Genomic DNA, 27,227 nt, shown 5'->3' with positions numbered 1-27,227 from the left:
GAAATCGAGATGGATCCCAAGGCCTCCGAGGCACAGACCAGGGTGCGAATGAATGATGGGGGCTTGCCTGGCGAAATGTACACACAGCACACTTGTGGACAAAACGGTCAATATCGCCATCGCTACTGGGCCAATACACGTGCCAGCGAGCCAAAATTTTCATGCGGGACATACCCCAGTGCCTGCGGTGTAACAAACTGAGCACTTGATGCCGCATATCCGGATTGATGACCATATGATGGGCATCCAACTCCATGGCCAATAGAAGGACATCATTGACCACAGAGAGCCTATGGGACAGGTGACGCCAGGGGCCGAAATCGGTCCGCATCCGACTACATGGACCATGTAGTGGAGAACCTGCCGCAAGATAGAGTCTCAGTGAGCAGCCATAAGAGACAGACCATCCAGTGGATCCCAGTGGGCAGAATCAGTGTGAAAGCAGAGGACCTCCTGTTGGTCAAACGCAGGATGAAGGCCTGCTGGGAGACGTGACAAAGCGTCTGCGTTAGCATGGCAGGCGGTGGGCTTATACTGGATGGTGTGAGCGTAATTCCGTAAAAATAACAGCCAGCGCTGGAGACGTTGAGGTGTCCGCTCTGGAAGGTGAGAGTGGGGTCTGAAAAATGTAACTAAGGGTTCATAATCTGTCAGAAGAGTGAACTTTTCCTCCAAAGAAATAGATGTGAAGTTTTGAACGGCTAACACGGTCGGCAGGACCTCCTTTTCAATATGGGAGTAGTTCCATTGTGGAGGGGCAACTTCTTAGATGCATAAGCGATGGGCTGAGTAATCGGCATTCCGATCCGTGAGGACAGCCTCAATGCTGTATGCCGACGCATCAACTGCCACAACAAAGGGTCGGTCCCGAGAGAAGGGAGTAAGGCAAGGGGTGGACTTCACCATTGCCTTTAAACGGAGAAAAGCCTGATCACAGGCAGGTGTCCAATCAAAAGGCACCCCTTTGAGACGCAAGTGATTGAGGGGTTGAGCAACGGAGGCAGCCTGGGGTAAGAAATTTAAGTACTAAATAACCTTGCCCAAAAACTCCTGGAGTTCAGATAAGTCCTTGGGACGAGGAAGGGCCTCAATGGCCGCGAGATTATGACCCAAAGGGGCGAATTCCATCTTTGCTAAGACAGTGGCCTAAGTATTCCACTTCTGGATGAAAAAAAAAACCTTCTCCAGCCAACAGCGTAAATCTGCATATTGCAGAGCTTGGATTAAGGCGCTGACGTTTTGCAAATGTTCCTGGCGAGAAAGCCTGGTGACCAAGATGTCGTCCAGATAATTCATGCAGGCAGGGATAGGCTGTGTACCTGCTCCAGGAATCGCTGGAAAGTGGCCAGCACCGAAGAGACAACAAAGGGAACGCGCTTGTACTTGTACAATCCGAAAGGCGTGTTGATAATCATGATGTTCTGGGAATCGATATCCAAGGGTAACTGGTCGTATGCGTCAGTCGTGTCGATATTTGAAAAGTACTCTCCCCTGGCAAGCTTGGCGAGAACGTCTTCCCGCCGGCGAATGGGGTAAGTGTCTATGAGGGACTGAGCATTGACAGTGGCGCCGAAGTCCCCACACAGCCGAAGGGACACATTGCGATTCCGTATGACCACCAACTGTGTCACCCAGGCACTGTAAGTCATAGGCTCCAGAATGCTAGGGGCCTGGAGCCGATCAAGTTCCTGCTTGACCGCCGGCCGTAAGGCCAACGGAAGGGGCTGGGCCTGGAAAAAGCAAGGCTCCACATGCGGCCAAAATGTAAGGTGCGCCAGAATATCGGAAGGACATCCGAGATTCGTGGCAAACAACGACGCAAAAGCGGAGCACAGATCGTCCTAGTCCTGAAAAGTAACAACCGTGGAAACGACCTTAACTTCGTCGGAAACTGAAAAGCCCCACAGTTGAAATGCATCCAGGCTAGAAATATTCGAAGCGGACGGATGCTCGACGACAAAGAGGATAAGGAGCCCAGGAACATGCTTGTATGTCGCCTGGACGACGAACTTCCAACGAAGGGGAATGGAACCGTCTCTGTAGGCGACCAAACGGCGAGAGGGAGGTGACAACTCAGAAGAGCCCAGCCGGGTATATGTCGCCATATTAATCAGGGAGACGGTGGCCCCAGGGTCGACCTGAAAACTGACATCCTCAGTGAAAAGGCAGAGCGGGAGGAAAAGCTTCCGCACTGATGGGTCATCCCTGGGACGACCGATTGCAGAGCATGGACTGTATCTTGAGGCCCAGGAGGGGCAGGACTGAGCGAGTCGAGAGACTACGGCAAACCGATCGGATGTGGCCCTCCATGTTACACAACGTGCGCGTTTTATAGCGGTGGCGACAATCAGTAAAGCACTGTGGGCAAGATGGTAGTGGGCCGCGCGATTGGCGACGAGGGGCGACCGGAGGCGCTGATGCCATAGAGACGTCGGACAACGTTCTCCATCTCTTGTGCGAGGACACCTTACTGGGTGTGTTCTCCACCATGCAATCTGCAGTGTCGATTTCTACGTCGACGATGACCATGGACTTCTTTGCACCTGACATCCAGCACAGTAGCTAGTTTCTTGTGGTGGGGCTGCCATGTACCCTGTTGGTTGTAGCCCCCTGATCTCACAGGGATCGCTCTGCTTGATGCCTGCCCCATTAACTCCCCACATATGCCAAGGGGTAGATACCCATCCCTATGAGGCATTGGGACTCCCGGCAGTGGCCATCTTGCCAGGTGGCCTTTGCTGCGGCTGGGTGGCGCCCGTGGGGAGGGCCCCTGTTCAGAGTGGGTGGCATCAGGGCGGATGACAAGCGATGAAGTGTAGTCCATCCTCTCTTACTGGTGGTGAATCACCAACAGTCTCTAAGCGATCATGAGCTCAGTTCAAAGCACAGAAATATGACCCCAAATTGTTCCCCTCCCTGGCCATGGGAGGAACATCAGGCTAAGGATGGCCGCTGGATCTTATTCGTACATGGAAATTACTGAATAACAACGAAAAGTCACAATTACAAAGTCAGTAAGAATTTCCTACTAGAGGCAACAAAAGATAACTTCTAAGTTTCCCTCATGAGTCCGTTGTAATACACATACTCTTAATTCCATGTCCTATTCCGACGGCGAAGACGTAGTCTTCCGTGGAGACGTCCTTGAGGTCAGTATTCGTCGAGAACTGACGTCCGGTTTTGGTTCTAGCCTTTAAATAGTATTGGCCAGCCAATCAGATGCTGGTGAAGTAATACTTCCTGCAGACCATCTCAAACTCCCTCTGCAGGAAGTAGTATGCTGAATGTTTCCAAAACAGCCGATGTTTACCATTCCTTACGCCTTTGGGCATAGACAACCTAGGTCCTATGTCATGTTAGATGTGTTGCCGGCTCGCAGGGGCTACCTTGGCGACGACGTAACAGTAGCTAATAGGCATGGTTCAGTATCACGCTTAGAGGACTCTGAAGCCGACAGTGAAGTGAGCGAGTCCATGTGTCATGTCTAAGTTCACAGTAGAAACCCGCCAGTGGCTGACGATAGAAGGCAGTCCTATCTCTGAGAGCAAATACCGAAAGTAGCAATTTCACAGACAGCATCCTCAACGCTCGAGGTTCGAAGAAGCAGAAGAAAGGCGCAAAGAGTCACAACAGACAAAGAGAGCGGTTGTAGATTTCGAAGGTAGGTTAACACAAAGCATCAAGTACGTGTTGCTACGTGCAAGAGGCAACCAGGTGAAGCAAAAGAGGTCACAGACAAGCAAACTGGCATCCCTGTGTTGCTATAATGGAGGCAACGGGTGGGTGGAAAGACGCTCTGGTGGCCAAGAAGTATGCTAGGACAGCCAAAAGTGTAACCAATGAAACCCGGAAAGTTCCTAATACGAAGCAGGAACAGAGATGTGAGGTAATTTGGGAAACTCAGGAACAGATTACGCAGCACTCTAAGAAAATTAAGACACTGGAAGACCAATAGACAAAATTGTCACAGTTAGTGCAAGACCATGAGCGTGACACCACGCAACACGTTCAGATCGTGAAGGGTATTACAGCCACACACAGCCGCATAAAACAATTGAAAGTAGAGGGCGCTTTTAGAGAGGATGGGGACGAGGAACATCAAAGACAAACCGAACCGGAAACTAGTAGGACTGGCACTCGCTCCGACATTACAGAACTGGTAAATATCGTTGAATCCCTACAGCAGAGATCTACTTATGTTTGCCCACCACGAGCGTGCGAAACACAAGGAGCAGACCTCGCCACAGTAGCAGAACAGTCACTTGGTTTCGTGCTGATTACAAGGTCCTATGTGCAATCTATGATGGGAACAGTGAGGTGCACGGCCATAACAACCGACACGAATATAGTACGCATGACAGTCACAGAAACGGAAATGAGCGCACACGCAACTGAAGACCTGGGTTTTGACGTCAATCATTTTATATCCATACAAATATTTAAAGCTATCTAGAGAGTGAAAGCACCCTATATCTCAAAGCCTGCATAGCTCAAGATGAGAAATTACGCCACAACCTTAAATTTACGCTACTGGACATTAAAATTGCTACACCACGAAGATGACGTGTTACAGACGCGAAATTTAACCGACAGGAAGACGATGCTGTGATACGCAAATGATTAGCTTTTCAGAGCATTCACACAAGGTTGGCGCCGGTGGTGACACCTACAACGTGCTAACATGAGGAAAGATTCCAACCGATTTCTCATACACAAACAGCAGTTGACGGGCGTTGCCTGGTGAAACGTTGTTGTGATGCCTCGTGTAAGGAGGAGAAATGAGTACCTTGCGATTTTGATAAAGGTCGGATTGTACCCTATCGCGATTCCGGTTTATCGTATCGCGACATTGCTGCTCGCGTTGGTCGAGATTAAATGACTGTTAGCAGAATATGGAATCGGTGGGTTCAGGAGGGTAATACAGAACGCCGTGCTGGATCCCGACGGCCTCGTATCACTAGCAGTCGAGATGAAAGGCATCTTATCCGCATGGCTGTAACGGATCGTGCAGCCACGTCTCGATCCCTGAGTCAACAGATGGGGACGATTGCAAGACAACAACCATCTGCACGAACAGTTCGACGACGTTTGTAGCAGCATGGACTATCAGCTCGGAGACCATGGCTGCGGTTACCCTTGACGCTGAATCACAGACAGGAGCGCCTGCGGTGGTGTACTCGACGACGAACCTGGGTGCACGAATGGCAAAACGTCATTTTTTTCGGATGAATCCAGGTTCTGTTTACAGCATCATGATGGTGGCATCCGTGTTTGGTGACATCGTGGTGAACGCACATTGGAAGCGTGTATTCATCGCCATACTGGCGTATCAGCAGGCGTGATGGTATGGGGTGTCATTGGTTACACGTCTCGGTTACCTCTTGTTCGCACTGACGTCACTTTGAACAGTGGACATTACATTTCAGATGTGTTACGACCCGTGGCTCTACCCTTCATTCGATCCCTGCAAAACCCTACACTTCAGCAGGATAATGCACGACCGAATGTTGCAGGTCCTGTACATAAAATGTTCGACTGCTGCCCTGGCCAGCACATTCTCCAGATCTCTGGCCAATTGAAAACGTCTGGTCAATGGTGGCCGAGCAACTGGCTCGTCACAATACGCCAGTCACTACTCTTGATGAACTGTGGTATCGTGTTGAAGCTGCATGGGCAGCTGTACCTGTACACGCCATCCAAGCTCTGTTTGACTCAATGCCCAGGCGTATCAAGGGTGTTACTACGGCGAGAGGTGGTTGTTCTGGGTACTGGTTTCTCATGATCTATGCACCCAAATTGCGTGAAAATGTAATCACATGTCAGTTCTAGTAAAATATATTTGTCCAATAAATACCCGTTTTATCTTCTTGGTGTAGCAATTTTAGTGGCGAGTAGTGTATTTGCAGACACGTGGACGGTTCAGTGGCGGTTACTGCAAGAGATAGCGGTAGCCTGTTGATTGTATGAGGAATTCATTCCTCAGAATTTACCGGTCTTCGAAACAGATGCTGGATGAGATCAAGTAGGATGTAATGATGCGATGGGACCTGGAGTCATCAGGGTTTCGAGGCCCAGTGAAACTTTTTGAGTCAATGATCAAGATGAATCAGGCTCTAGATTCACCTCAGAAGTCAAGTGACATATACTATTCTGTTATATGAATATCCCCATCTGGCACCAGCAAGTTCTAGCAGGTGGTTGCTATACGACATCGAGGAGTTTACAAGTATTCTCCGAGAGCTGGGATATGGCTATGGATCCAAAACTGCAAACGAGAAAAATAGTGTCATGGAGAATAATAACTGTTGGCCATGTAGGAGAAACAATAATCGAAGACACAGTTGGAATGGGCCATTAGGTCAACAGCATCACTTCGGACCACCACGCAAAAGACGAGGAAAATGGAATGATTTCAACAGTGGGTGTAATAACTATAACTGGCGTGATGATAGAAACTGGGGTGAGCCGCACAGGAGCAACCCACCTCAGGAGATAGTTGAGATTAGAGCGCAAATCCAAAGAATGAGAATCGAAACGACTACCCATGATGCAGCTGAAGATACAATAGCTCGGGTTCAGCTCGAAATTTATCTGCACGGAACACCGGAGTGAGCCAGATTAACTCATTATAGTAAGAAGGTAGGGAGATGGTTGTTAGAAAAAAGAGATCATACCAAATGATCCCCTAATACTACTCACAGTAGAGGGCTTATTGCTAAAAGACATTGTGGACAGCGGAAACTACGTTACCGCCATATCAGAATCGGCATTTGAAGATGCTCTCATAATCATTCACGGCCGACTCTCTTTCTCAAAAAAAGCGAAGATTAAGGCAGTTTTAGTGGGCAAACGCGCAGAAATCACTCATCAATTGCTACTCAAATTTATATTCTAGGCCATACACTAGCCGGCCGCTGTGGTCGAGCGGTTCTAGGCTCTTCAGTCCGAAACTGCGCTGCTGCTACGGTCGCAGGTCCGAATTCTGCCTCGGGCATGGATGTGTGTGACGTCCTTAGGTTAGGTTGGTTTAAATAGTTCTAAGTCTATGGGTCTGATGACCTCAGATGTTAAGTTCCATAGTGCTTAGAGCCATTTGAACCCATTTGAGCGACACACTAGAAGACTATTTCTCGGTGGTGCTGTATTTGGCGATCCATCTAATAATTGGAATGGATTTCCTTAATGAATAGAAAGCCATACCAGACGTTTGCAGAGAAGGGACCTGTAATTACAGTTCGGTTTGAGGAACAAGCAGTCAAGGTATAAATTCCAGAAAATTGTTGGAAACTAAGTTTTTCTGACAAAATAGAGAGGGAAGCGAGACAGATGCGACATGATCAGGATATCCAGCCACCAGGCACAGAATTGTTGAGATGACGAGTTAACACTGCAATAGAGCAGGAAATTCGGTTATGCAAAACATTGGAGAGAACTAGAGGTAAGAATTACATTTTATTTTACTAAAGAAAGCCAAGGTATTCTTACCAAAATTTTGCACTATAAAGGTCTTTCAGTACCAATTTCTAGTGGGGGGACACAGTGGATTTCTGGTGCCTCTGTCAATGTTACACTTTCATGCAAGCATCAGGTATTTTTAGTAATTCAGAGAACGTTGGAAGACAGGGTACAGAGCCTGCAAGTTTGACGTGCATCAGCCCGCTGCTTGAGGTTGAAATGAAGGATAGCTACACTCAAATGGTGTTGGACTCCCATCAAATCATTACAATTGTTGGCCCAGAGACAGACAGGCCCGAGAAATTAGTGGAGTTACTGTAGGATTTCAGTGGAGTGTCAGTTTACTCATCGATAGATATACACACCAGTTTTTGGCAGAGAAAACCTGGTCCTGAGTGCAGACAGTACACCGCATTTCTAGTATTCGGACGTTCTTACCAGTTTAAGCGTTTGCAGTTTGGGTCAAATGTCTCTTCATCTGATCTCATTTGTGGCTTAGATATTATTCTAATCAAAGCGTTGAAACAAAGAGTCACGTTTTACATGAACGATACGCTAATAGCTGAATCTTAAGGGATGTTTTGTGGACATTCCAACAACATAGTGTGATGCCTAATATAGAGAAATCAAGTTTTGGGTCAAAAAGAGTACAGGTCCGTGGGCACATCAATTCTGCTGAAGATATAGCATCGAACACAGAAAAAATTGAGGACATTGCAAAATTTGCACAACCCTCCGCCAAGAAGCAACCAAGCGGATTTCTTGGAATCATAAATTTTTGTAAAAAAAATTCACCAGTATTGACACTTTAGCCCCCACTTATGTCGACTCATGTGGAGGAAAGCCTCTTGCATCTGAAATGACGACGCAGAATGCACTAGCAATATTCCAGTTCTTGCCCACACTGACATATCCTGATAATTTTGTATAGCGCCTATTGAGGACTTACAATTATGTTATTCCAAGAATACGAAGAAGAAAGGACCATTGTACTGAAAAACGAACGTATTTGGTAGCAGAATTTTGACCAAATTAGAGAGGAACGACTCAGTAAGCGAACTGGGAATGCTCGCAGTAATGTGGGGGATTCAGAAATATATGTTGTTTTTATTTGGAAGAGAAACAAAATCATACACCGACCACAAGGCTTTGGAAGTTCTTCTCACTGCAGAATTAACGCATGGAAGGTTGACAAGGTGGCTTTTCGTTCTCCAGGAATTCGACTTCACGATCACGGATGTACCAGGCAAATGCAACTTAACTGCGGATTCGCTATCTCGTTCGCCTGTTGGCCTTGTTGAATATGGCAGTAATGACGCGAAAGGATATCATTTTAGATTACACTATCGGCACAAAGTTGCATTTGAGAACTACGTGTTGAACAGATTGAAGGATATCGAGAAGCAAGAGAACAGAGGCCCTGCGTTGCTCGCGTTGAAACAATGTGGAAGTACAACGCTCAAGCCGCCTCCGGCAGTTTTATCTTTTGAGGGATGGAGTTTTGTTCCAACAAAGCAACGTTGACGAGTCGCTTTGGCGACTGCATATACCAGAGGACTTTATAAACAGTTACGAGGCCTGTTCAGAAAGTAAGCTCCGATTGATTGCCAAATTGAAACCACAGTGAACATCAGAAATGTTTTGCTTGTAACAATTAGCTACACCTTTCAGCTACTTCTCTACGTAGTCGCCGTTATGACTTAGACTTTTGTCATAGCGTTGTACCAACTTTTCAATAGCCTCATCATAGAAGGCAGCCGCCAGTGCTTTCCGCCAATTCTCCACGCTGGCCTACACCTCGTTGTCTGTGTCAAAATGTTGTCTTCAAAGACAGCGGTTCATGTGACCAGAGATGAAACTCAGGGGGAGACAATTGCGGACTGTATTGTGGGTAATCTCACATTTCCATTTGAAAACGATGCAGGAGCATCTTCATTGCCCCTGCAGAATGCGGCTGAGAATTGTCTTGAAGAAGAAACAGCACGACAGTTATGTAATGTTAGCTGCATAGCTTCAGGCGAAATTTCTCACCAGGCCCTCGTACTTGGCGGCAGACACTATTTGCTAGACATCTTTACGCACTCACTGCGAGCTCAGAAATGAGAAGAGCGACGTGATGCTAACTGGGGTTATACTAGAGACACTACCCAACACATCTGTGCAAAGCTTTATCGGATTGTCATAGTCGTTTCCATTTCGCGACCGATCGGAGCTTACTTTCTGAACGCCCCTCGTACTTGGCATACTCATCTCAGCTATGTTCATTTCGGACCAACAAAGTGTTACCTAAAGCTACGGACTGTATCCTATTTTAACAACTTGGAAAGAAGGATAAGAAAGGTATTCACAAGATGTAAGTCTTGCCAGAAGGCTAAGCGCACCTTGATTAGGATGAAATCCCCTTTATATCCGATAATGCCAAATACATTGGAAGAGGTAGCCGCGATGGACTTGATGGGACCCCTCCCTGATACCTGACAGGGCTTCAGCTACATTAAAGTAGTCGTCGAGCTGACATCAAAGTACGTCACACTGACATGTCTTAAATGAGCAATGGGATTAACGATGGCAAGGGCTACAAGAAAAGATTTACTGTCTCAAGTAGATCATATGGTCAGCATACTTGCTGACAACAGGCCATAATATCGATCCAAGACGTGGCAGGCATCGGTTAAAAAACATCGGATCGATCCGATGTATATGTCATTACATCACCTGAACTCAAACGCGGCAGAAGGCGTGGTGAAGGAATTGGGAAATGTATGTCGGATATATTGCGGAAAACAGCACACGATGAGGGGATATCTCCCTAAAGATTTTTAAGACATTGTCAACGAGGTACCCCATGGAAAAACAATGACGTCTCCTGTTACTGTACTTAACAATCGCCAGCCTAAGGACCTGTTATGGGAAATCCTTGACTTTCGTCCAAGTACCCGAGGACATGACAAGAAGATAGTAGAGGATACACTTGCAAAACACAGATTCCAGGGAGGAGAAGCAAGGAACGCTCTGACAGGAATGCCCGAGAGTGAAAAATTTTTCATCGGACAAAAAGTATTGCATAAAGCGTTTCACCTCTCCAATAAACACAGGCAGCTGTGTCACAAATTCTTTACCTTCGATAGTGGACCAGAGCGCATGAAAAGAATTGAAACTTGAAATGTCAGAATCTAGGAAGTCGTTCGGCATCCACCACTTCGTAGAATAAGGGAGAAGGTGAAGGATGGAACTTTTCCTGATATTATGGTCGACTGAATAATTTTTAGGTAGTTTGTAGTGTATTGATTGTTCAACAAGCTTGTATGGGATAAAAAAAGTTTAAAAATTGAGGTTCCTCTTTAAAGCGTTATGGATGACGGCGTCTAATTAATTCATTAATAAATTGTGTATCTGTCCAGTGCACTAATTTCAGCACGTAAGTTGTGTGTTGTTGCTAACTAGGTTGTCTATTGTATACAGACAAAAGGAACAGCTAGGTTGCAGAAATCAGAATCAGATGTCATTGTTGTTACCTTTCAAGAGAGATGATTCAAGAAAGTTAGCTGGAACCTTACATTCTACTCACATTGCGTGTTACATTAGGGAATTTGTTGAAATGACCCACATTAAAAATGGTTTAGGTTACTCGACTTGGTTTTCTTTTCGCTGAGAGACAGCGTTGTGTTCCTTTTGTGTCATTAAGTTTGCTCACTCCACTGAGGCGTTGTGTTTTAGATTTTCGTGGGTGTCTTAGGTTGTGTCTCCACCATGGATGCGTGTACTCCTCGAACTGAGCCTAAAAGGGTTTTGTCCCCATAAAGACAGCGGTCCGACCACGTTTTTGCTGATGTGCGAGAGATCTGTGAACACCCCGTACCACAGTAGGCGTGCAAGATGATCGCACTGTCGCTCACTCACTCTCTCTCTCTCTCTCTCCCTCTCCCTCTCTCTCTCTCGTCGTTTATTGCACACTGAGGGCAGAGTGCCATTAGTTCTGACTCCAGGAAATGAAGGACAGTACAGAAAATAGGTCGACCAAGAGGAGGAATACGACGGTCTGGTTACCATGGAAGGAGGAGCATTTACTGCAGTGCACAAATGAACACCGTTATGCATGTTATGCATTGTACTTTATATCACTGAATTAGAAATGTGAAGCATTTGGTTAGTTACGTGAGTTTCAGAAAAAGAAGATGGAAGCCATGATGAGTAAATCCTCAAATTGTATATAAATGGCTACTTCAGTGATGTAGCCACTGGAAAGTCGACCAAGGCACACGATACATCCACCTTAGTCGGTAACTCTGCACTAAAGATAAGAGGTAGGAGTAGAGTGTTGACCAGATACTTCGAGGCCATTTATGGCATGTGGATTTACAATTTTGTTTGTTTTTTGTGCGTGTTCGCGAGGGACCAGGGCAATATCTGGGTTTTCCCGAGAAGGACAACAATGAGTTGGTGAAGAGAGGAAAACCGTGCATAATTGGGATCCCAGCCAGTTTTACGTTCAGTTGATTTTGTGCGTGTTAGCCTAAGTTGCCATGCTTAATGATCAAAGGAACTACATTTTTTATTTATCGTGAAGGCGCTATTTATTCAACGGTGACTGGTAGCCTGTTAGCATGATTTTGTTCCATGTGTATAATTTTAACTGTAGTAACTGGGCTACGTCTTAGTGGGTGCTTGCGAAGCTCTGTTTTGGGCTCTGACACAACACACAGTTACTCACACATCACATTTTACTTTTAGTATCATTATTTGTATGATGTACAACTTTCCCTTGTGCATCAGTTTCATACTATAAAGTATAAGTAGGAATAAGTTAAATCGAGGAAGTATATATTTGATTCACCCTTAAGCAATTTATCCACCGGTATTCGACATGTAACCATCTATGTGACCTATATGAGTTGTAAGAGACCAATGGCTTATGTGGCATGCAAAAGTTTGTTCAGGCAGCGCCCAGGGGATTGGTGGCATGGGAAGTCAACATTGGACTGATTTCCTGGAGAGCGGAATGAATGAGGCAGGCATCCCACGGGCCGTGGTTACGGTGACACGCAGAAGCCTCTGCCACAAGCAACCCTCCAGGAGAATGGACGCACGCAGTTCTGCCTGGCCGGCCTATTGAAGGACGTCTGCAGCCACGTGCCGAGCTGGCTCACCAGCAGGACCTTTATCTGCAACGGGAGGTGAACTGATGCGTGCGAGGTTGGCGAAACACACGTGACCCACCGCTCGACCGCTACGGTCGCAGGTTCGAACCCTGCCTCGGGCATGGATGTGTGTGATGTCCTTAGGTTAGTTAGGTTTAAGTAGTTCTAAGTTCTAGGGGACTGATGACCTCAGGTATTAAGTCCCGTAGTGCTTAGAGCCATTTGAACCATTTTTGTCCGCCCCAGGCGTGGAATGCATGAACGTTTCTCTGCCACCAAGTTTAGCGGGGGAGAGCGTAGAGCTTGGCGGCAAACATTCTCACTGGAAGAACAGTGTGTAGCACGGAGTTCTGGCGCGGTGCTACAAGTACGCCATTGGCGCAAGCACTGTGTGAGGAGTTCGGCCGTTGGAGGGGACAATTTTTGACGACTCCACGTGGATTTGGTGTCATACAGCCATCAACATCATCTGTCACCATGTATTTTGTTTCATGCTTTCTCTTTTTGTAATTTGATCGGTGTGCTAATTTTGGGAATTCACATGTTGGCTTTTTAGAGCAATATTTTATAACCATTTGAATTATAATAATTGTGTGTGAGTTGAGGGCAAGTAATATGGGTAGGAAATCTTACAACTGTAAGCCATCTAAAGATGGGCACAAGGCCGAAACCAGTCGTGTGTTAATTAGAATCAAGCTCCATCCTGAAGAAACTACAACATTGGTAATAACAACAATACCAACGAAAGTAGTAGTGGTTGTCCATTCACGGCGAGGTGAAATCGAGATATAATAAGGAATCGTAAGACCGTTGCGTGTGTCTCCCAGAGTGTATGTTCCAGGCCTGAAGCAACTGTTAAATATTTCTACGCTGTTGATGAGCGACAGAGAAATCTCATCTTGTGGTTATAGCATTACCCTTCACTCCCAGATACAGCAGCAGTTGACACCTTTCATAAATGTATCTATGCTGAAGTACCCTTGATTTGGTTGGGAAGTTAGTTCTGACTGGCCTTTATTTTTAACTTTTATTGATTTTTGTTTTACACTGTCGTTTTCAATAAATAATTATGCGAGATAGGAAGTGACTTTCATAGACTGCGCTTGGTGCAAGTCTGTACTACATATTTCTTGTATTTATGGTATACAAAAGCAGTCGGTCTACCAATCACGACCAATACTTTTATGTGTCATGACCTCAGTGCGACTGCTTTTTAATATATGCGTCAGAGTATCGATAAATAATTGTTCATTTAATAATGATTTATTTTATTACACCACGACTATAGTTCGGTGAATAAGTGCGGTTTTTATAATGACCAGATATTTTTTATTACCACAAATACACTACATCACAAAAAATACACAATACTAAGACTGATGCATTAATCAGAGATGTAACCGCCATCTTTGTCAGTGCCCCCCCCCCCCCCTGTCAGTGTTAAAGTAGGTGTTCTATTTCTCTCCTATAGATCTGTTGTGGTTTCGAGGTGAAGACATCATTTAGTCAGCAGCTAACGTAAGAGAAGCTTCATCATGAAATACGTGTCTCTGTGTTGTTAGACAGAGAACGGAAAAAGATGATAATGAGAAACTGCGAACCCCAGAGAATATGGAGGGCGGGGAATTGATTGTGACCCACGTTTCGCTGCTGCATCTTTGGTGATGGTTCAAATGGCTCTGAGCACTATGGGACTCCCCTAGAACTTAGAACTAGTTAAACCTAACTAACCTAAGGACATCACACACATCCATGCCCGAGGCAGGATTCGAACCTGCGACCGTAGCGGTCTCGCGGTTCCAGAGTGCAGCGCCAGAACCGCGCGGCCACTTCGGCCGGCATCTTTGGTGATACCAACACTACGTGCGTGTGTATGAATCATCCAGGAGCAACAACGAAGGTTTATCTGGTGTTTTGTTTTGAATAGCCATAGCCAGCCCTCTTAGATTTTATCGTATTATTTCTTGGTATGACAGTAGTTCACGATGAAGAATGTCAGTTTCTTTCCACCAGACGTACAACTTAACTTTCTGAGAGGGAACACGATCTCCCACACAGGTCGTTTGTTTCTTCTTTTTTCGATGGACAGAGTCATTTTTGCCTCTTCTTTAAGTTCATATAAACGCATTACTTCCCGTCACCCGTGACAATATTCCGAAGGAATGGAGGATGAAATTCTAAATGGTAGCGGGCCAGCATAGACGAACATGATTATTCGCTGATTTTTATTGATGTCGCTTAACACATGTGGTACTAATTTACCCCCTGTTTGCACCATCTCCAGTGATGCACAATGAATGTGTGACCGCACTCCATGATTTGCACCTCTTCCCGCGTTGTACGGAGAGAGTTATTGTGAAGCATCAGATTTAGGCGACTTTCGTGAGAAAGAAGTGGACTTCCAGAATGTATTCATCACAAATGTATCAGAAACGAGGAAACCATTTCCGTGCCGTCTTCTCAGCAAATATTTCCTTCCTGTACACACCACAAGTTCTTCACGTGAGTTCTTCGACTAAATTCGAAGACTTTAATGAGAAAAGAGGTGTTCATTTTTGTCTACTTCACACTCGACACTGATTAACCTTGAATATGGCCAAAATGAGCTAGTAACAACATCGAATCCCTCCTCACAACAACCAAATAACAGACTGAAGAAAAACAACTAAATCACGAAAATCGAAGGATTCACATTCGAGTGGTCATTACATGCAAAACAATGCAGGGTTGTCCACCGAACCTCGTATTTACCTATGTAATTATACAGGGTGTTACAAAAAGGTACGGCCAAACTTTCAGGAAACATTCCTCACACACAAATAAAGAAAAGATGTTAGGTGGACATGTGTCCGGAAACGCTTAATTCCCACGTTAGAGCTCATTTTAGTTTGGTAGAGGCGGACCAATTCCATGTCCTCCACGCTCTCCTGACCTCAACCCTCTTGACTTTCATTTATGGGGGCATTTGAAAGCTCTTGTCTGCGCAACCCCGGTACCAAATGTAGAGACTCTTCGTGCTCGTATTGTGGACTGCTGTGATACAATACGCCATTCTCCAGGGCTGCATCAGCGCATCAGGGATTCAATGCGACGGAGGGTGGATGCATGTATCCTCGCTGGTACGTTCTGTTGCTGTGTGTTTCCATTCCATGATTAGTGTGATTTGAAGAGAAGTAATAAAATGAGCTCTAACATGGAAAGTAGGCGTTTCCGGACACATATCCACACAACATATTTTCTTTCTTTGTGTGAGAGGAATGTTTCCTGAAAGTTTGGCCGTACCTTTTTGTAACACCATGTATATTGCTGCTTCTTATGTTGTAGCGTTAGGTTCGGCGAGGCATTTGAAAAACAAACAAATGCGTAAATTGGAATGCAGTATTGACGGAGTCAAGCGCTGTTTGCCTGGCAGTACAATGGCCACAGCCACAAGGTGCTCGCAGTCTTACTGTTCTTTCAAAAGGGTAACGAGATACCATGTTTTTGCTGCAAGCCCCAGGACTGATCTGAGGTTGTTGTCTCTTCAGCAGCCCGCTGACCTTCCTTCCCTCCCTACGCCTGAGCCATGAAATAGCACAAAAGGAAACTTCTCGCAATTTTCTCTCAGGGTTTTTTTCTCGAGCGTCTCACCAGAAATTATCTACAAAATCCGAAAGTGACTGTAGCCATTTTCACGGAAGACTTTTCGTTGGTGTCTCATTTCATACGAAATACTTTAGAACTCTCAAAGTGCCTCTTATATACTGATGTGAGAGAAATCATGGGACGGCAATATGTACATATGCGGGTGATGGGAGTATCGCGTACACAAGGTATAAAAGGGCAGTGCATTCGCGGAGCTGTCATTTGTAATCGGGTGATTCATGTTAACAGACTTTGAACCCAGAATGGTAGTTGGGGCTAGATGCACGGGACATTCAATTTCTCAAATCGTTAGAGAATTCAATATTCCGAGGTCAACAGTGTCAAGAGTGTGCCGAGAATACCGGATTTCTGTCGTCAGCTCCCGCCACGGACAACACAGTGGCCGACGGCCTCCACGACCAATAGCAGCGGCGTTTATATACGCGGTGCATTCAAGTTCTAAGGCCTCCGATTTTTTTTTCTAATTAACTACTCACCCGAAATCGATGAAACTGGCGTTACTTCTCGACGTAATCGCCCTGCAGACGTACACATTTTTCACAACGCTGACGCCATGATTCCATGGCAGCGGCGAAGGCTTCTTTAGGAGTCTGTTTCGACCACTGGAAAATCGCTGAGGCAATAGCAGCACGGCTGGTGAATGTGCGGCCACGGAGAGTGTCTTTCATTGTTGGAAAAAGCCAAAAGTCACTAGGAGCCAGGTCAGGTGAGTAGGGAGCATGAGGAATCACTTCAAAGTTGTTATCACGAAGAAACTGTTGCGTAACATTAGCTCGATGTGCGGGTGCTTTGTCTGGGTGAAACAGCACACGCACAGCCCTTCCCGGACGTTTTTGTTGCAGTGCAGGAAAGAATTTCTTCTTCAAAACATTTTCGTAGGATGCACCTGTTACCGTAGTGCCCTTTGGAACGCAATGGGTAAGGATTACGCCCTCGCTGTCGCAGAACATGGACACCATCATTTTTTCAGCACTGGCGGTTACCCGAAATTTTTTTGGTGGCGGTGAATCTGTGTGCTTCCATTGAGCTGACTGGCGCTTTGTTTCTGGATTGAAAAATGGCATCCACGTCTCTTCCATTGTCACAACCGACGAAAACAAAGTCCCATTCGTGCTGTCGTTGTGCGTCAACATTGCTTGGCAACATGTCACACGGGCAGCCGTGTGGTCGTCCGTCAGCATTCGTGGCACCCACCTGGATGACACTTTTCGCATTTTCAGGTCGTCATGCGGGATTGTGTTCACAGAACCCACAGAAATGCCAACTCTGGAGGCGATCTGTCCAACAGTCATTTGGCGATCCCCCTAAACAATTCTCTCCACTTTCTCGATCATGTCGTCAGACCGGCTTGTGCGAGCCCGAGGTTGTTTCGGTTTGTTGTCACACGATGTTCTGCCTCCATTAAACTGTCGCACCCACGAACGCACTTACGACACATCCATAACTCCATCACCACATGTCTCCTTCAACTGTCCATGGATTTCAATTGGTTTCACACCACGCAAATTCACAAAACTAATGATTGCACGCTGTTCAAGTAAGGAAAACGTCGCCATTTTAAGTATTTAAAACAGTTCTCATTCTCGCCGCTGGCGGTAAAATTCCATCTGCCGTACGGTGCTGCCATCTCTGGGACGTATTGACAATGAATGCGGCCTCATTTTAAAACAATGCGCATGTTTCTATCTCTTTCCAGTCCGGAGAAAAATAATCGGAGGCCTTAGAACTTGAATGCACCTCGTAGAGTTGTCAGTTCTAAACAGACAAGAAACAGAGAGAGAAATAGCCGCAGAAATCAGTGTGCGGTGTACGACCAACGTATCCGTCGTTAGTGGAATACAGCAGCAGACGGCTGAAGCGGGCGCGTTTGTCTACTGTACGACATCGGCTGGAGCACCTATCCTGTTCTCATGACCATACCGGTTGTACTCTAGACGACTGGAAAACCGAGGTCTGACCAGACGAGTACCGACTTCAGTTGGTGAGAGCTGGTGGTAGGTTTCGAATGCGGCGCAAACCCCAAAACGCCATGGTCCCAGACTGCCAACAAAGCTCTGTGCTAGATGGTGGTGGGTGCATGGCGGTGTGGGCTGTGTTTACATGGAATGGACTGGGTCATGTTATGTTTAGCTACTTGGAGACCATTTGCAGCCTATCATGGACTTCTTGTTCCCAAACCACGTTGGAATTATTTGGATGACAATGCTGTTTGTCATTGGGCAGTAAATGTTCGCGATTGGATCGAAGAACATTCTGGACGACCACCCACATGGCCCGGCTTGAATCCCATCGCACATTTATGGGACATAATCGAGGGGTGAGTTCGTTCACAGCATTCTGCGCCGGCAAGACCTACGCAGTTATGGACGGCTATAGAGGCAGAATGGTCCATTATTTGTGCAGGGGACTTCTGAAGTCCTGATGAGTCCAAGCGACGGCTAGTTTCTGCGTTATGCAGGGCAAAAGGAGGTGCGACACGATATTAGGAGGCATCCCATGACTTTCGTCACCTAACTGTGCAATGAAACTGTGTCTTCAGACCACCGCGCTTACATAGTGGTCGCCCACAATTCACGGATAAAGGTGTGCATATGAGGGTTTCCCATACGCATTATGGCTGACAGCAACTGGTATTTTGGTGGACGAGTAAGTCATGGTAGTATCACGGATATTGTCTCCAACACACAAAAAAGCAGTGCGTTTTCTACGATGAAACAGACTTGTAATTATAACTTTATTTTCTGCAACCTTGACTCCTATTTTTAATTTCTTGTATTTAAATGTAAATGAAATTTAATGTATCTTAAAGTTACCAGAATGAGATTTTCAGTTTGCAGCGGAGTGTGCGCTGATATGAAACTTCCTGCCATATTAAAACTGTGTACCGGACTGGACTCGAACTCGGGACCTTTGCCCTTCGCGGCAAGTGCTCTACCAAATGAGCTACCCAAGCACGACTCACGCACCGCCCTCACAGCTTTACTTCTGCCAGTACATCGTCTCCTACCTTCCAAACTTTACAGAAGCTCTCGTGCGAACGTTGCAGAACTAGCACTCCTGAAAGAAAGGACACTGCGGAGACATGGCTTAGCCACAGCCTGGGGGATGCTTTTGTAAAGTTTGGAAGGTAGCAGACGAGGTACTGGCAGAAGTGAAGCTGTGAGGACGGGTCGTCAGTTGTGCTTGCGTAGCTCAGTTGGTAGACCATTTGCCCGCGAAAGGCAAAGGTCCCAGTTCGAGTCTCGGTCCGGCACACAGCTTTAATCTGGCAGGAAATTTCATATCTTAAAATTAGTTCTAACGCTTCATGTAACCTTAATTGTACTCATTCTGTATTCAAAGAATACCCTTTGGTCTGGCAGCAAAAGTTTTGTGTGTTCAAACTTTTGTTAACGAGGAAGTGACAAGTGAAAGGAGCCGATCGGTGAAGGAATTCGAGGACGTGCCATTTACTTTGTAAGAGGCGTGTAATTCAGTCAGAGGAAAGAGGCGCAATTTTATTTTTTAATGTCAGAAGGTTGAATGAGGAAGACGGAATTACAGTATTGGGCTGGAGAAGGTTTGAACATACAGAAATGAGAGGAACACATAAGTTTCCAGATAACGACCACAGCAGCACTGTTGCAGTAAAAGACGAAGTTTCAAGAAGAAATGCGATTTTGAAAGAAATGCGATTTTGATATTTTCAGCGAGGTCACAAATGGGAAAGATTACAAGAAAAGAAGACGCAAGACGCAAGACATCGAGACCATAAAATTTGGTGTTTGATCGTTGCAGAAATACGAAAGATTACCATACTGAATGTATGAGAGCACCTAGCCGTCATCAGAAAAAGCGATTGGCAGACAATAAACTCGCTGAGTCAGTGTGTACCGAACAATTGTCAGCTACATTTTGGTTCAGGAGGGACTGTGAAGTTCTGCGATTATATGAACTGCCTTCGGGGAAAAGACATATAGAGTAAAAGTGATTGACGCCATTCTGCTGAAATACCTCATTACGTGTACCTATATCACAGTATTGTACATAATAGTTTTTTCATATTTCTACCTTACCAAATCCGAATCAAATGCCCTTTTTACAAGAACATAAAAGGTTTGTACAGTGGGAATTCTACGAGGGGACGGCGGAATCGAGCGCAAGTGGTAAATGTTTTACATTTCTAAATTAATTTTTTAAATAGTTCCATGCCATCATCTCTTATTCCCACGGACTGCCAAACATCTACCATGAGACGAATCTAGCGATTGTCAACTATTGCAGCAGCAAAGGAAAATTTGCAAACGTTCATCTGTGATTCCAGACGACATTTTTTCTGTATTCCACAAACATTCAGCTCTCGGCAGACTTTCTGCATCAATATTAACTAAAGTTAGATAAATGCAAAGCACAGTGGAGATTAAAGATAGTTGTCCATAAAAATAATACACTGATCGTCACAGAAAGAGCTGCAGCGAGAAGCACCCAACCGATCCACTGCAAATCTGGTGTATATGTCGCACACCATCAGCTTTGCTAATGATTACTTTTTCACTGTCGGTTACGCACTCTGTGAACGTGATTGGGTTCGTGGAGTCTTGCCCTTCGGTCCCAGACTGCCGGGCTGACCTGTACGAAAGTAGACAGCATTTTTACTAGTGTATAACCTGTGCGTGCACTATGACAAGGTGACAGGAGTAATTGGGCGTAGGTCGGTTGGAGCAGTTCGACAGTGGTCACATCGTGAAGCTGAAGGCTGGTGGGTAGACCCATCGTTATATTGCGAACCCTAACGTTTCGCGTTGGTGGCATCAATGAATAGACGAACGTACGCATGGTCAGGCAGAGATTGTGAAATCAGATAGTGGTTTGCAAGGCATACCCAGAAGCAGATATCGACTCAGATCACAATTACGTTGTGATGAAGAGTAGGCTGAAGTTTAAGAGACTAGTCGCGAAGAATCAATGCAAAAAAGAGGTGGGATACGAAAGTACTAACGAATGAAGAGATAAGCTTGAAGCTCTCTGAGGTTACAGATATTGCGATAAGGAATAGCTCAGTAGGTCTTGCAATTGAAGAGGAATGGACTTCTCTAAAAATGGAAATAACAGAATTTGAAAGAAAAAATTTAGGTACGAAGAACGTAAACTATGCGTTGTAGAAGAAATACCTCAATTATTCGACGAAAGAAGGAAGTACAAAAATGTTAAGGGAAATTCAGGAATACAGGAATAAAAGTCACTCATGAATGAAATAAATAGGAAGGGTAGAGTAGCCATGGCGAAATGGCTGCATGGAAAATATTAAGAAATCTAAAATGCAACGGCTTTCGGAAGGACTGACTCAGCATGCAGAAAAGTCACAATAAACTTATGTGAAATCAAAAGCAAGAGTGCAACGTGAATTCTACTGTTAAATGCTGAGGGGTGAGCGGGTAGGTGGAAAGAGTACAGTGTAGGCCTGTATGGGGGCCAGACCTGTGATAGGGGATACAATATTGAATTCAGATCTTAAAAGAGCTTTAGAAGACTAAAGATCGATTAAGGCAAAATGGATTGATAACATTCCATCAGAATTTCTGAAATCATTAGACGGCGGGGGGGGGGGGGGGGGGGGGAGGGCAAGGAAACGAATGTTCACGTTGGTGTGTAAATATATGAATCTCGCAGTATAGTAGTACCATCTGACTTCCGAAAAAACATCGTTTATACAATTCCGAAGATTGGGAGAGCCGACAAGTGCGAGAATTGTAGCACGATCAACTTAACACCTCGTGCATCCAAGTTGCTGACGAGAATAACGTACAGAAGAATGGAAAAGAAAATTAAAAAATTAAAGATGTATACATTACGATCAGTTTGGCCTTAGGGAAGATAAAGGCACCAGAGAGCTTGTTCTGGTGTTGTGGTTGATAGCGGAAGCAAGAATGAAAAAAAATTGAGACACATTCATCAGATTTGTCGCCTTGAAATAAGCGTTCGACAGTGTAAAATGGTGTAAGATACTCGAACTTCTGAGGAAAATAGGGGTAAACTATACGGAAAGATGGGTAATATACAATATATACAAGAAACAAGAGGGAACAATAATAGTGGAAGACAAAGAACGAAGCGCTAGGATTAAGAAGGGTATAAGTCAGGGATGCACTCTTCAGCCCCTATTTTTCAATCTATGCGATGGAAGAAGCACTGACTGAAATAAAACAAAGATTCGGGAGAGGAATTAAAATTCAAGGTGGAAGGATATCGATGATATGATTCGGTGATGACACTGCTATCCTCAGTGAAAGTGAAGAAGAAATACATAATCTGCTGAATTGAATGAACAGTCTACTGAGCACAGAAAATGGAGGTGAGAGTAAATCGAAGAAAGACGAAAGTAATGAGAAGTAGCAGAAATGAGAACAGCGAGAAACTTAACTTTAGGATTGGTGATCACGAAGCAGAAGTTAAGAAATTCTGCTACGCAGGTAGTATGTCGGACGGAGCAAGGAGAAACCCGTAAGCGGGTGAATTTCCAAAGAGTGAAACAGGTATTTTTTCATCTCTAACTGAGAATCCAAATACCAGTTTTCAATGATTTATCTTTAAAAATGCTTTCGCAATGAAGTATTTTAATAAAACGTTTCAGCTTCTATTTCACTCCCTTAGGGGCAGAATTTCCAAAAACAGCCAAATACAAATGATCATAGATTTACTGCTTTCACAATAAATATTTCTAAACACACTTTTATGGGCCGTTTCACCTATACCCCGAACCCCATCCCGCCCCCGAGAGGTTGAATTTTTAAAACAAGTGAAACACGTCTTTTTTATTTGTAACTGAGAAGTCAAATTAAAATTTCCATAGATTTAGCCTTAAAATGCCTTCATTATAAAATATTTTCTGAAAAATTCTCTCCTCTTACTTCATCCCTTTAGGGATTAAATTTCCAAAAACACTGAAACACGTATTTTTATATTTGTAACCGTGAAGTCAAATACCAATGTTCACAGAGGTAGCTTTAAAAGTATTTTAATAATTCTTTAATAATGATATATTTTCAAAAACAGGTTTCACATCCGACTTCACCCCCATTGGGTTAAATTTCCAAAAATACTGAAACTCATTTATTTGTTCTGACCGGGAAACCAAATACCAATTTTCGTAGGTCTAGCTTCAAAATTGCCTTAAAAGTGACATTTTTCAGAAAATCTTTCATCTCCCGCTTCACACGCTTAGGGTTGGATTTTCGAGAAATCCCTTCATAAACAACGCCTACAGTATAAGTTCCACAACTTTTCCAAATTGCAGGTTCCCGTCCTTAGCGCTTTGGGCTGGGTGATGATGTGTTACTCAATCAGTCAGTCTGTCATTCAGTATACTGCCTTTTATATGTAGAGATTATGCGGCCCTTTCTTAAAATGACGCTTAATTTAAATAATGTTCCTTCTGGTATAACAAGCAAAATACGATATCATTCCAAAAAAAAACTCGTATTTCCTTGTTTAATGTTCCGACGGATTTACTAAATGCTGTCATAAATACATACCTCGGCTGGTTAGGCAATTATCACGTTACGAATATTTAGCGTCCGCAACACAGTAATGCGCAGAAATTCAGACCTTGAAAACTAAAGATATTGCAATCGCACTGAATCTTTCGTCATGGCATTAGGTACAGAATGTTAAAACTAGTCAGCACTCATGTTGTGTATCATACATGTCACAGTATTCAGTTGCTTGGAGAAGCACAACTGTGTACGAAACAAGGTGAGAACGAAGAATCTGTAATTTCAAGAAACAGTAAGAGAGACCTTTTTAATAAAAAATCACCTATACGGTAGAAGCTAATATTACTTAAATAATGATAAAGCTTTGTTACTGTTGTTTTTAATATTAGAAATACACAGGTTACAATATACTGTGTAGGATGTTTGTAAATTGCTGGCAGAGTAAGCTTACAAGGGTGTTAAAATCGGTTAACAGGATAGAGAGTTCAGGAACACATAGATTTAAAGTATGCCGCTCTAAAGTATGTAGTATAAGGAAAGTGTAGACACTGAAACAGGGGAAAGAGAGCGATAGGCATAGGTTATGTTAAGAGCAATATTTGAAAATCCTTGCCTCAACTTCTTTTTTTTCTTCTCATTTAATTATTATGATTCTGCAATATATCATTAATGAATAATTCATTTATTATTTTCATAATATTTCTCCTGAAAAAAGGAGAAACCTTTTTCGTCGTGAGACTAGAAAAAATACACTCCTGGAAATTGAAATAAGAACACCGTGAATTCATTGTCCCAGGAAGGGGAAACTTTATTGACACATTCCTGGGGTCAGATACATCACATGATCACACTGACAGAACCACAGGCACATAGACACAGGCAACAGAGCATGCACAATGTCGGCACTAGTACAGTGTATATCCACATTTCGCAGCAATGCAGGCTGCTATTCTCCCATGGAGACGATCGTAGAGATGCTGGATGTAGTCCTGTGGAACGGCTCGCCATGCCATTTCCACCTGGCGCCTCAGTTGGACCAGCGTTCGTGCTGGACGTGCAGACCGCGTGAGACGACGCTTCATCCAGTCCCAAACATGCTCAATGGGGGACAGATCCGGAGATCTTGCTGGCCAGGGTAGTTGACTTACACCTTCTAGAGCACGTTGGGTGGTACGGGATACATGCGGACGTGCATTGTCCTGTTGGAACAGCAAGTTCCCTTGCCGGTCTAGGAATGGTAGAACGATGGGTTCGATGACGGTTTGGATGTACCGTGCACTATTCAGTGTCCCCTCGACGATCACCAGTGGTGTACGGCCAGTGTAGGAGATCGCTCCCCACACCATGATGCCGGGTGTTGGCCCTGTGTCCCTCGGTCGTATGCAGTCCTGATTGTGGCGCTCACCTGCACTGCGCCAAACACGCATACGACCATCATTGACACCAAGGCAGAAGCGACTCTCATCGCTGAAGACGACACGTCTCCATTCGTCCCTCCATTCACGCCTGTCGCGACACCACTGGAGGCGGGCTGCACGATGTTGGGGCGTGAGCGGAAGACGGCCTAACGGTGTGCGGGACCGTAGCCCAGCTTCATGGAGACGGTTGCGAATGGTCCTCGCCGATACCCCAGGAGCAACAGTGTCCCTAATTTGCTGGGAAGTGGCGGTGCAGTCCCCTACGGCACTGCGTAGGATCCTACGGTCTTGGCGTGCATCCGTGCGTCGCTGCGGTCCGGTCCCAGGTCGACGGGCACGTGCACCTTCCGCCGACCACTGGCGACAACATCGATGTACTGTGGAGACCTCACGCCCCACGTGTTGAGCAATTCGGCGGTACGTCCACCCGGCCTCCCGCATGCCCACTATACGCCCTCGCTCAAAGTCCGTCAACTGCACATACGGTTCACGTCCACGCTGTCGCGGCATGCTACGAGTGTTAAAGACTGCGATGGAGCTCCGTATGCCACGGCAAACTGGCTGACACTGACGGCGGCGGTGCACAAATGCTGCGCAGCTAGCGCCATTCGACGGCCAACACCGCGGTTCCTGGTGTGTCCGCTGTGCCGTGCGTGTGATCATTGCTTGTACAGCCCTCTCGCAGTGTCCGGAGCAAGTATGGTGGGTCTGACACACCGGTGTCAATGTGTTCTTTTTTTCCATTTCCAGGAGTGTAGATACACAATAATTTTCAATCAAATCAGTATAGACACTTTATTTATATTATTTCACCTACGCATGTGGCAAACATTATGTATAACCTATGGAGTACTGTACGTATCAGGGTGATACTGATCATAGACACACATGAAAAAAGTAATTTTTACGACGTATACCACTTGTAATGAATCCCATCTCTTTGGATGTGCATGGTTTTCACACTGTGTCCATTGCACAACAAACTTGGGCTACATTCATAATCGGCGCTCGGTCATCACACAATTTTGCGGCGTCCCACCATCTTATAATTACGTGGGAATGAAATAAAAAGAGAATAACGGAAGAAAGATTCGATCCACAGACCTCGCGCTTATCAAACAGAGCGTTTACTCGTTTGGCAATAAAATCATTACCATAAAAAGTACGTAGGCAAGCATAAAATATTTAAATCCGGTTTTCTCGAAAACGGTTGAGAGTTGCGTCTTGCAGTTTACATCTGTTGAAGTCCTAGTCCTGTCTTACACAGCCTTCAGTATGAATTTAATTGATGAGGGAAATTGCGTACGGTCCCTTCGTAAGTATACCATTACCAGGGACGGGAAGACTTATTTCTGATATAGCGCAGTGCGTGTTAGTCTTTCATAACAAATTAAAGACAGTTTCATGAAGACTTTAAGCCTAAAACATCTGCTCATTCCATATGTCTAAAACAATTACGGATATGCTTCCAATTTCAAAAGGAGACTACAGATTACTTACGTAAGCACTTTGATCTCATTGGAGAATTCATTTTCATTCCTGGATAATCCGGTTGTTGTTCATTTTTCGAGGGATAAACTGTCCCGTTTCGCCGCCAATTATAAAGTTGGAGCTACCGGAACTGCGAGACAACTATGGAGTAGAGGAGATGAAATAAAATCGTTCGATATTTGAATTTTTAGAAGATTTTAGAAGAAAACTACTCACAAAGAAACCCAATTGAAGAACTAAGTGCTTTGTAAGGAGTGTTGCAAGTGACAGATTTCAATCTTTAGGACAACCTATACGCATACGTCACCTTACTCAATACAATTGTTAACTACACCTAAATATCGATCTGCAATAACAGACGAGCATTTAAGTAAATTTGTGCCAGCTGCGCTGACCAGGTTATCTGCCAGATTTGAAACAGCTCACAACAAAAATTTACACTGAAAAAAGCATGCCACGCAAGTAATTTCTTCTTGTGAAAGGAAATACAGTAGTTTCAAAATAAAAACAAAATTCCTTATTAACAAAATAAAAATGTTCCTTAATTATAGGTGACTATTAGTATTTAAAAATGCACATCTCTTCGAATAAGTTCCGTGCGTTTTGTG

The sequence above is a fragment of the Schistocerca nitens genome, chromosome 7 (assembly GCF_023898315.1).
Source record: "Schistocerca nitens isolate TAMUIC-IGC-003100 chromosome 7, iqSchNite1.1, whole genome shotgun sequence".
Classification (NCBI taxonomy): Eukaryota; Metazoa; Arthropoda; class Insecta; order Orthoptera; family Acrididae; genus Schistocerca; species Schistocerca nitens.
The sequence above is the reverse complement of the archived record's forward strand: the minus strand, read 5'-3'. Positions refer to the sequence as shown.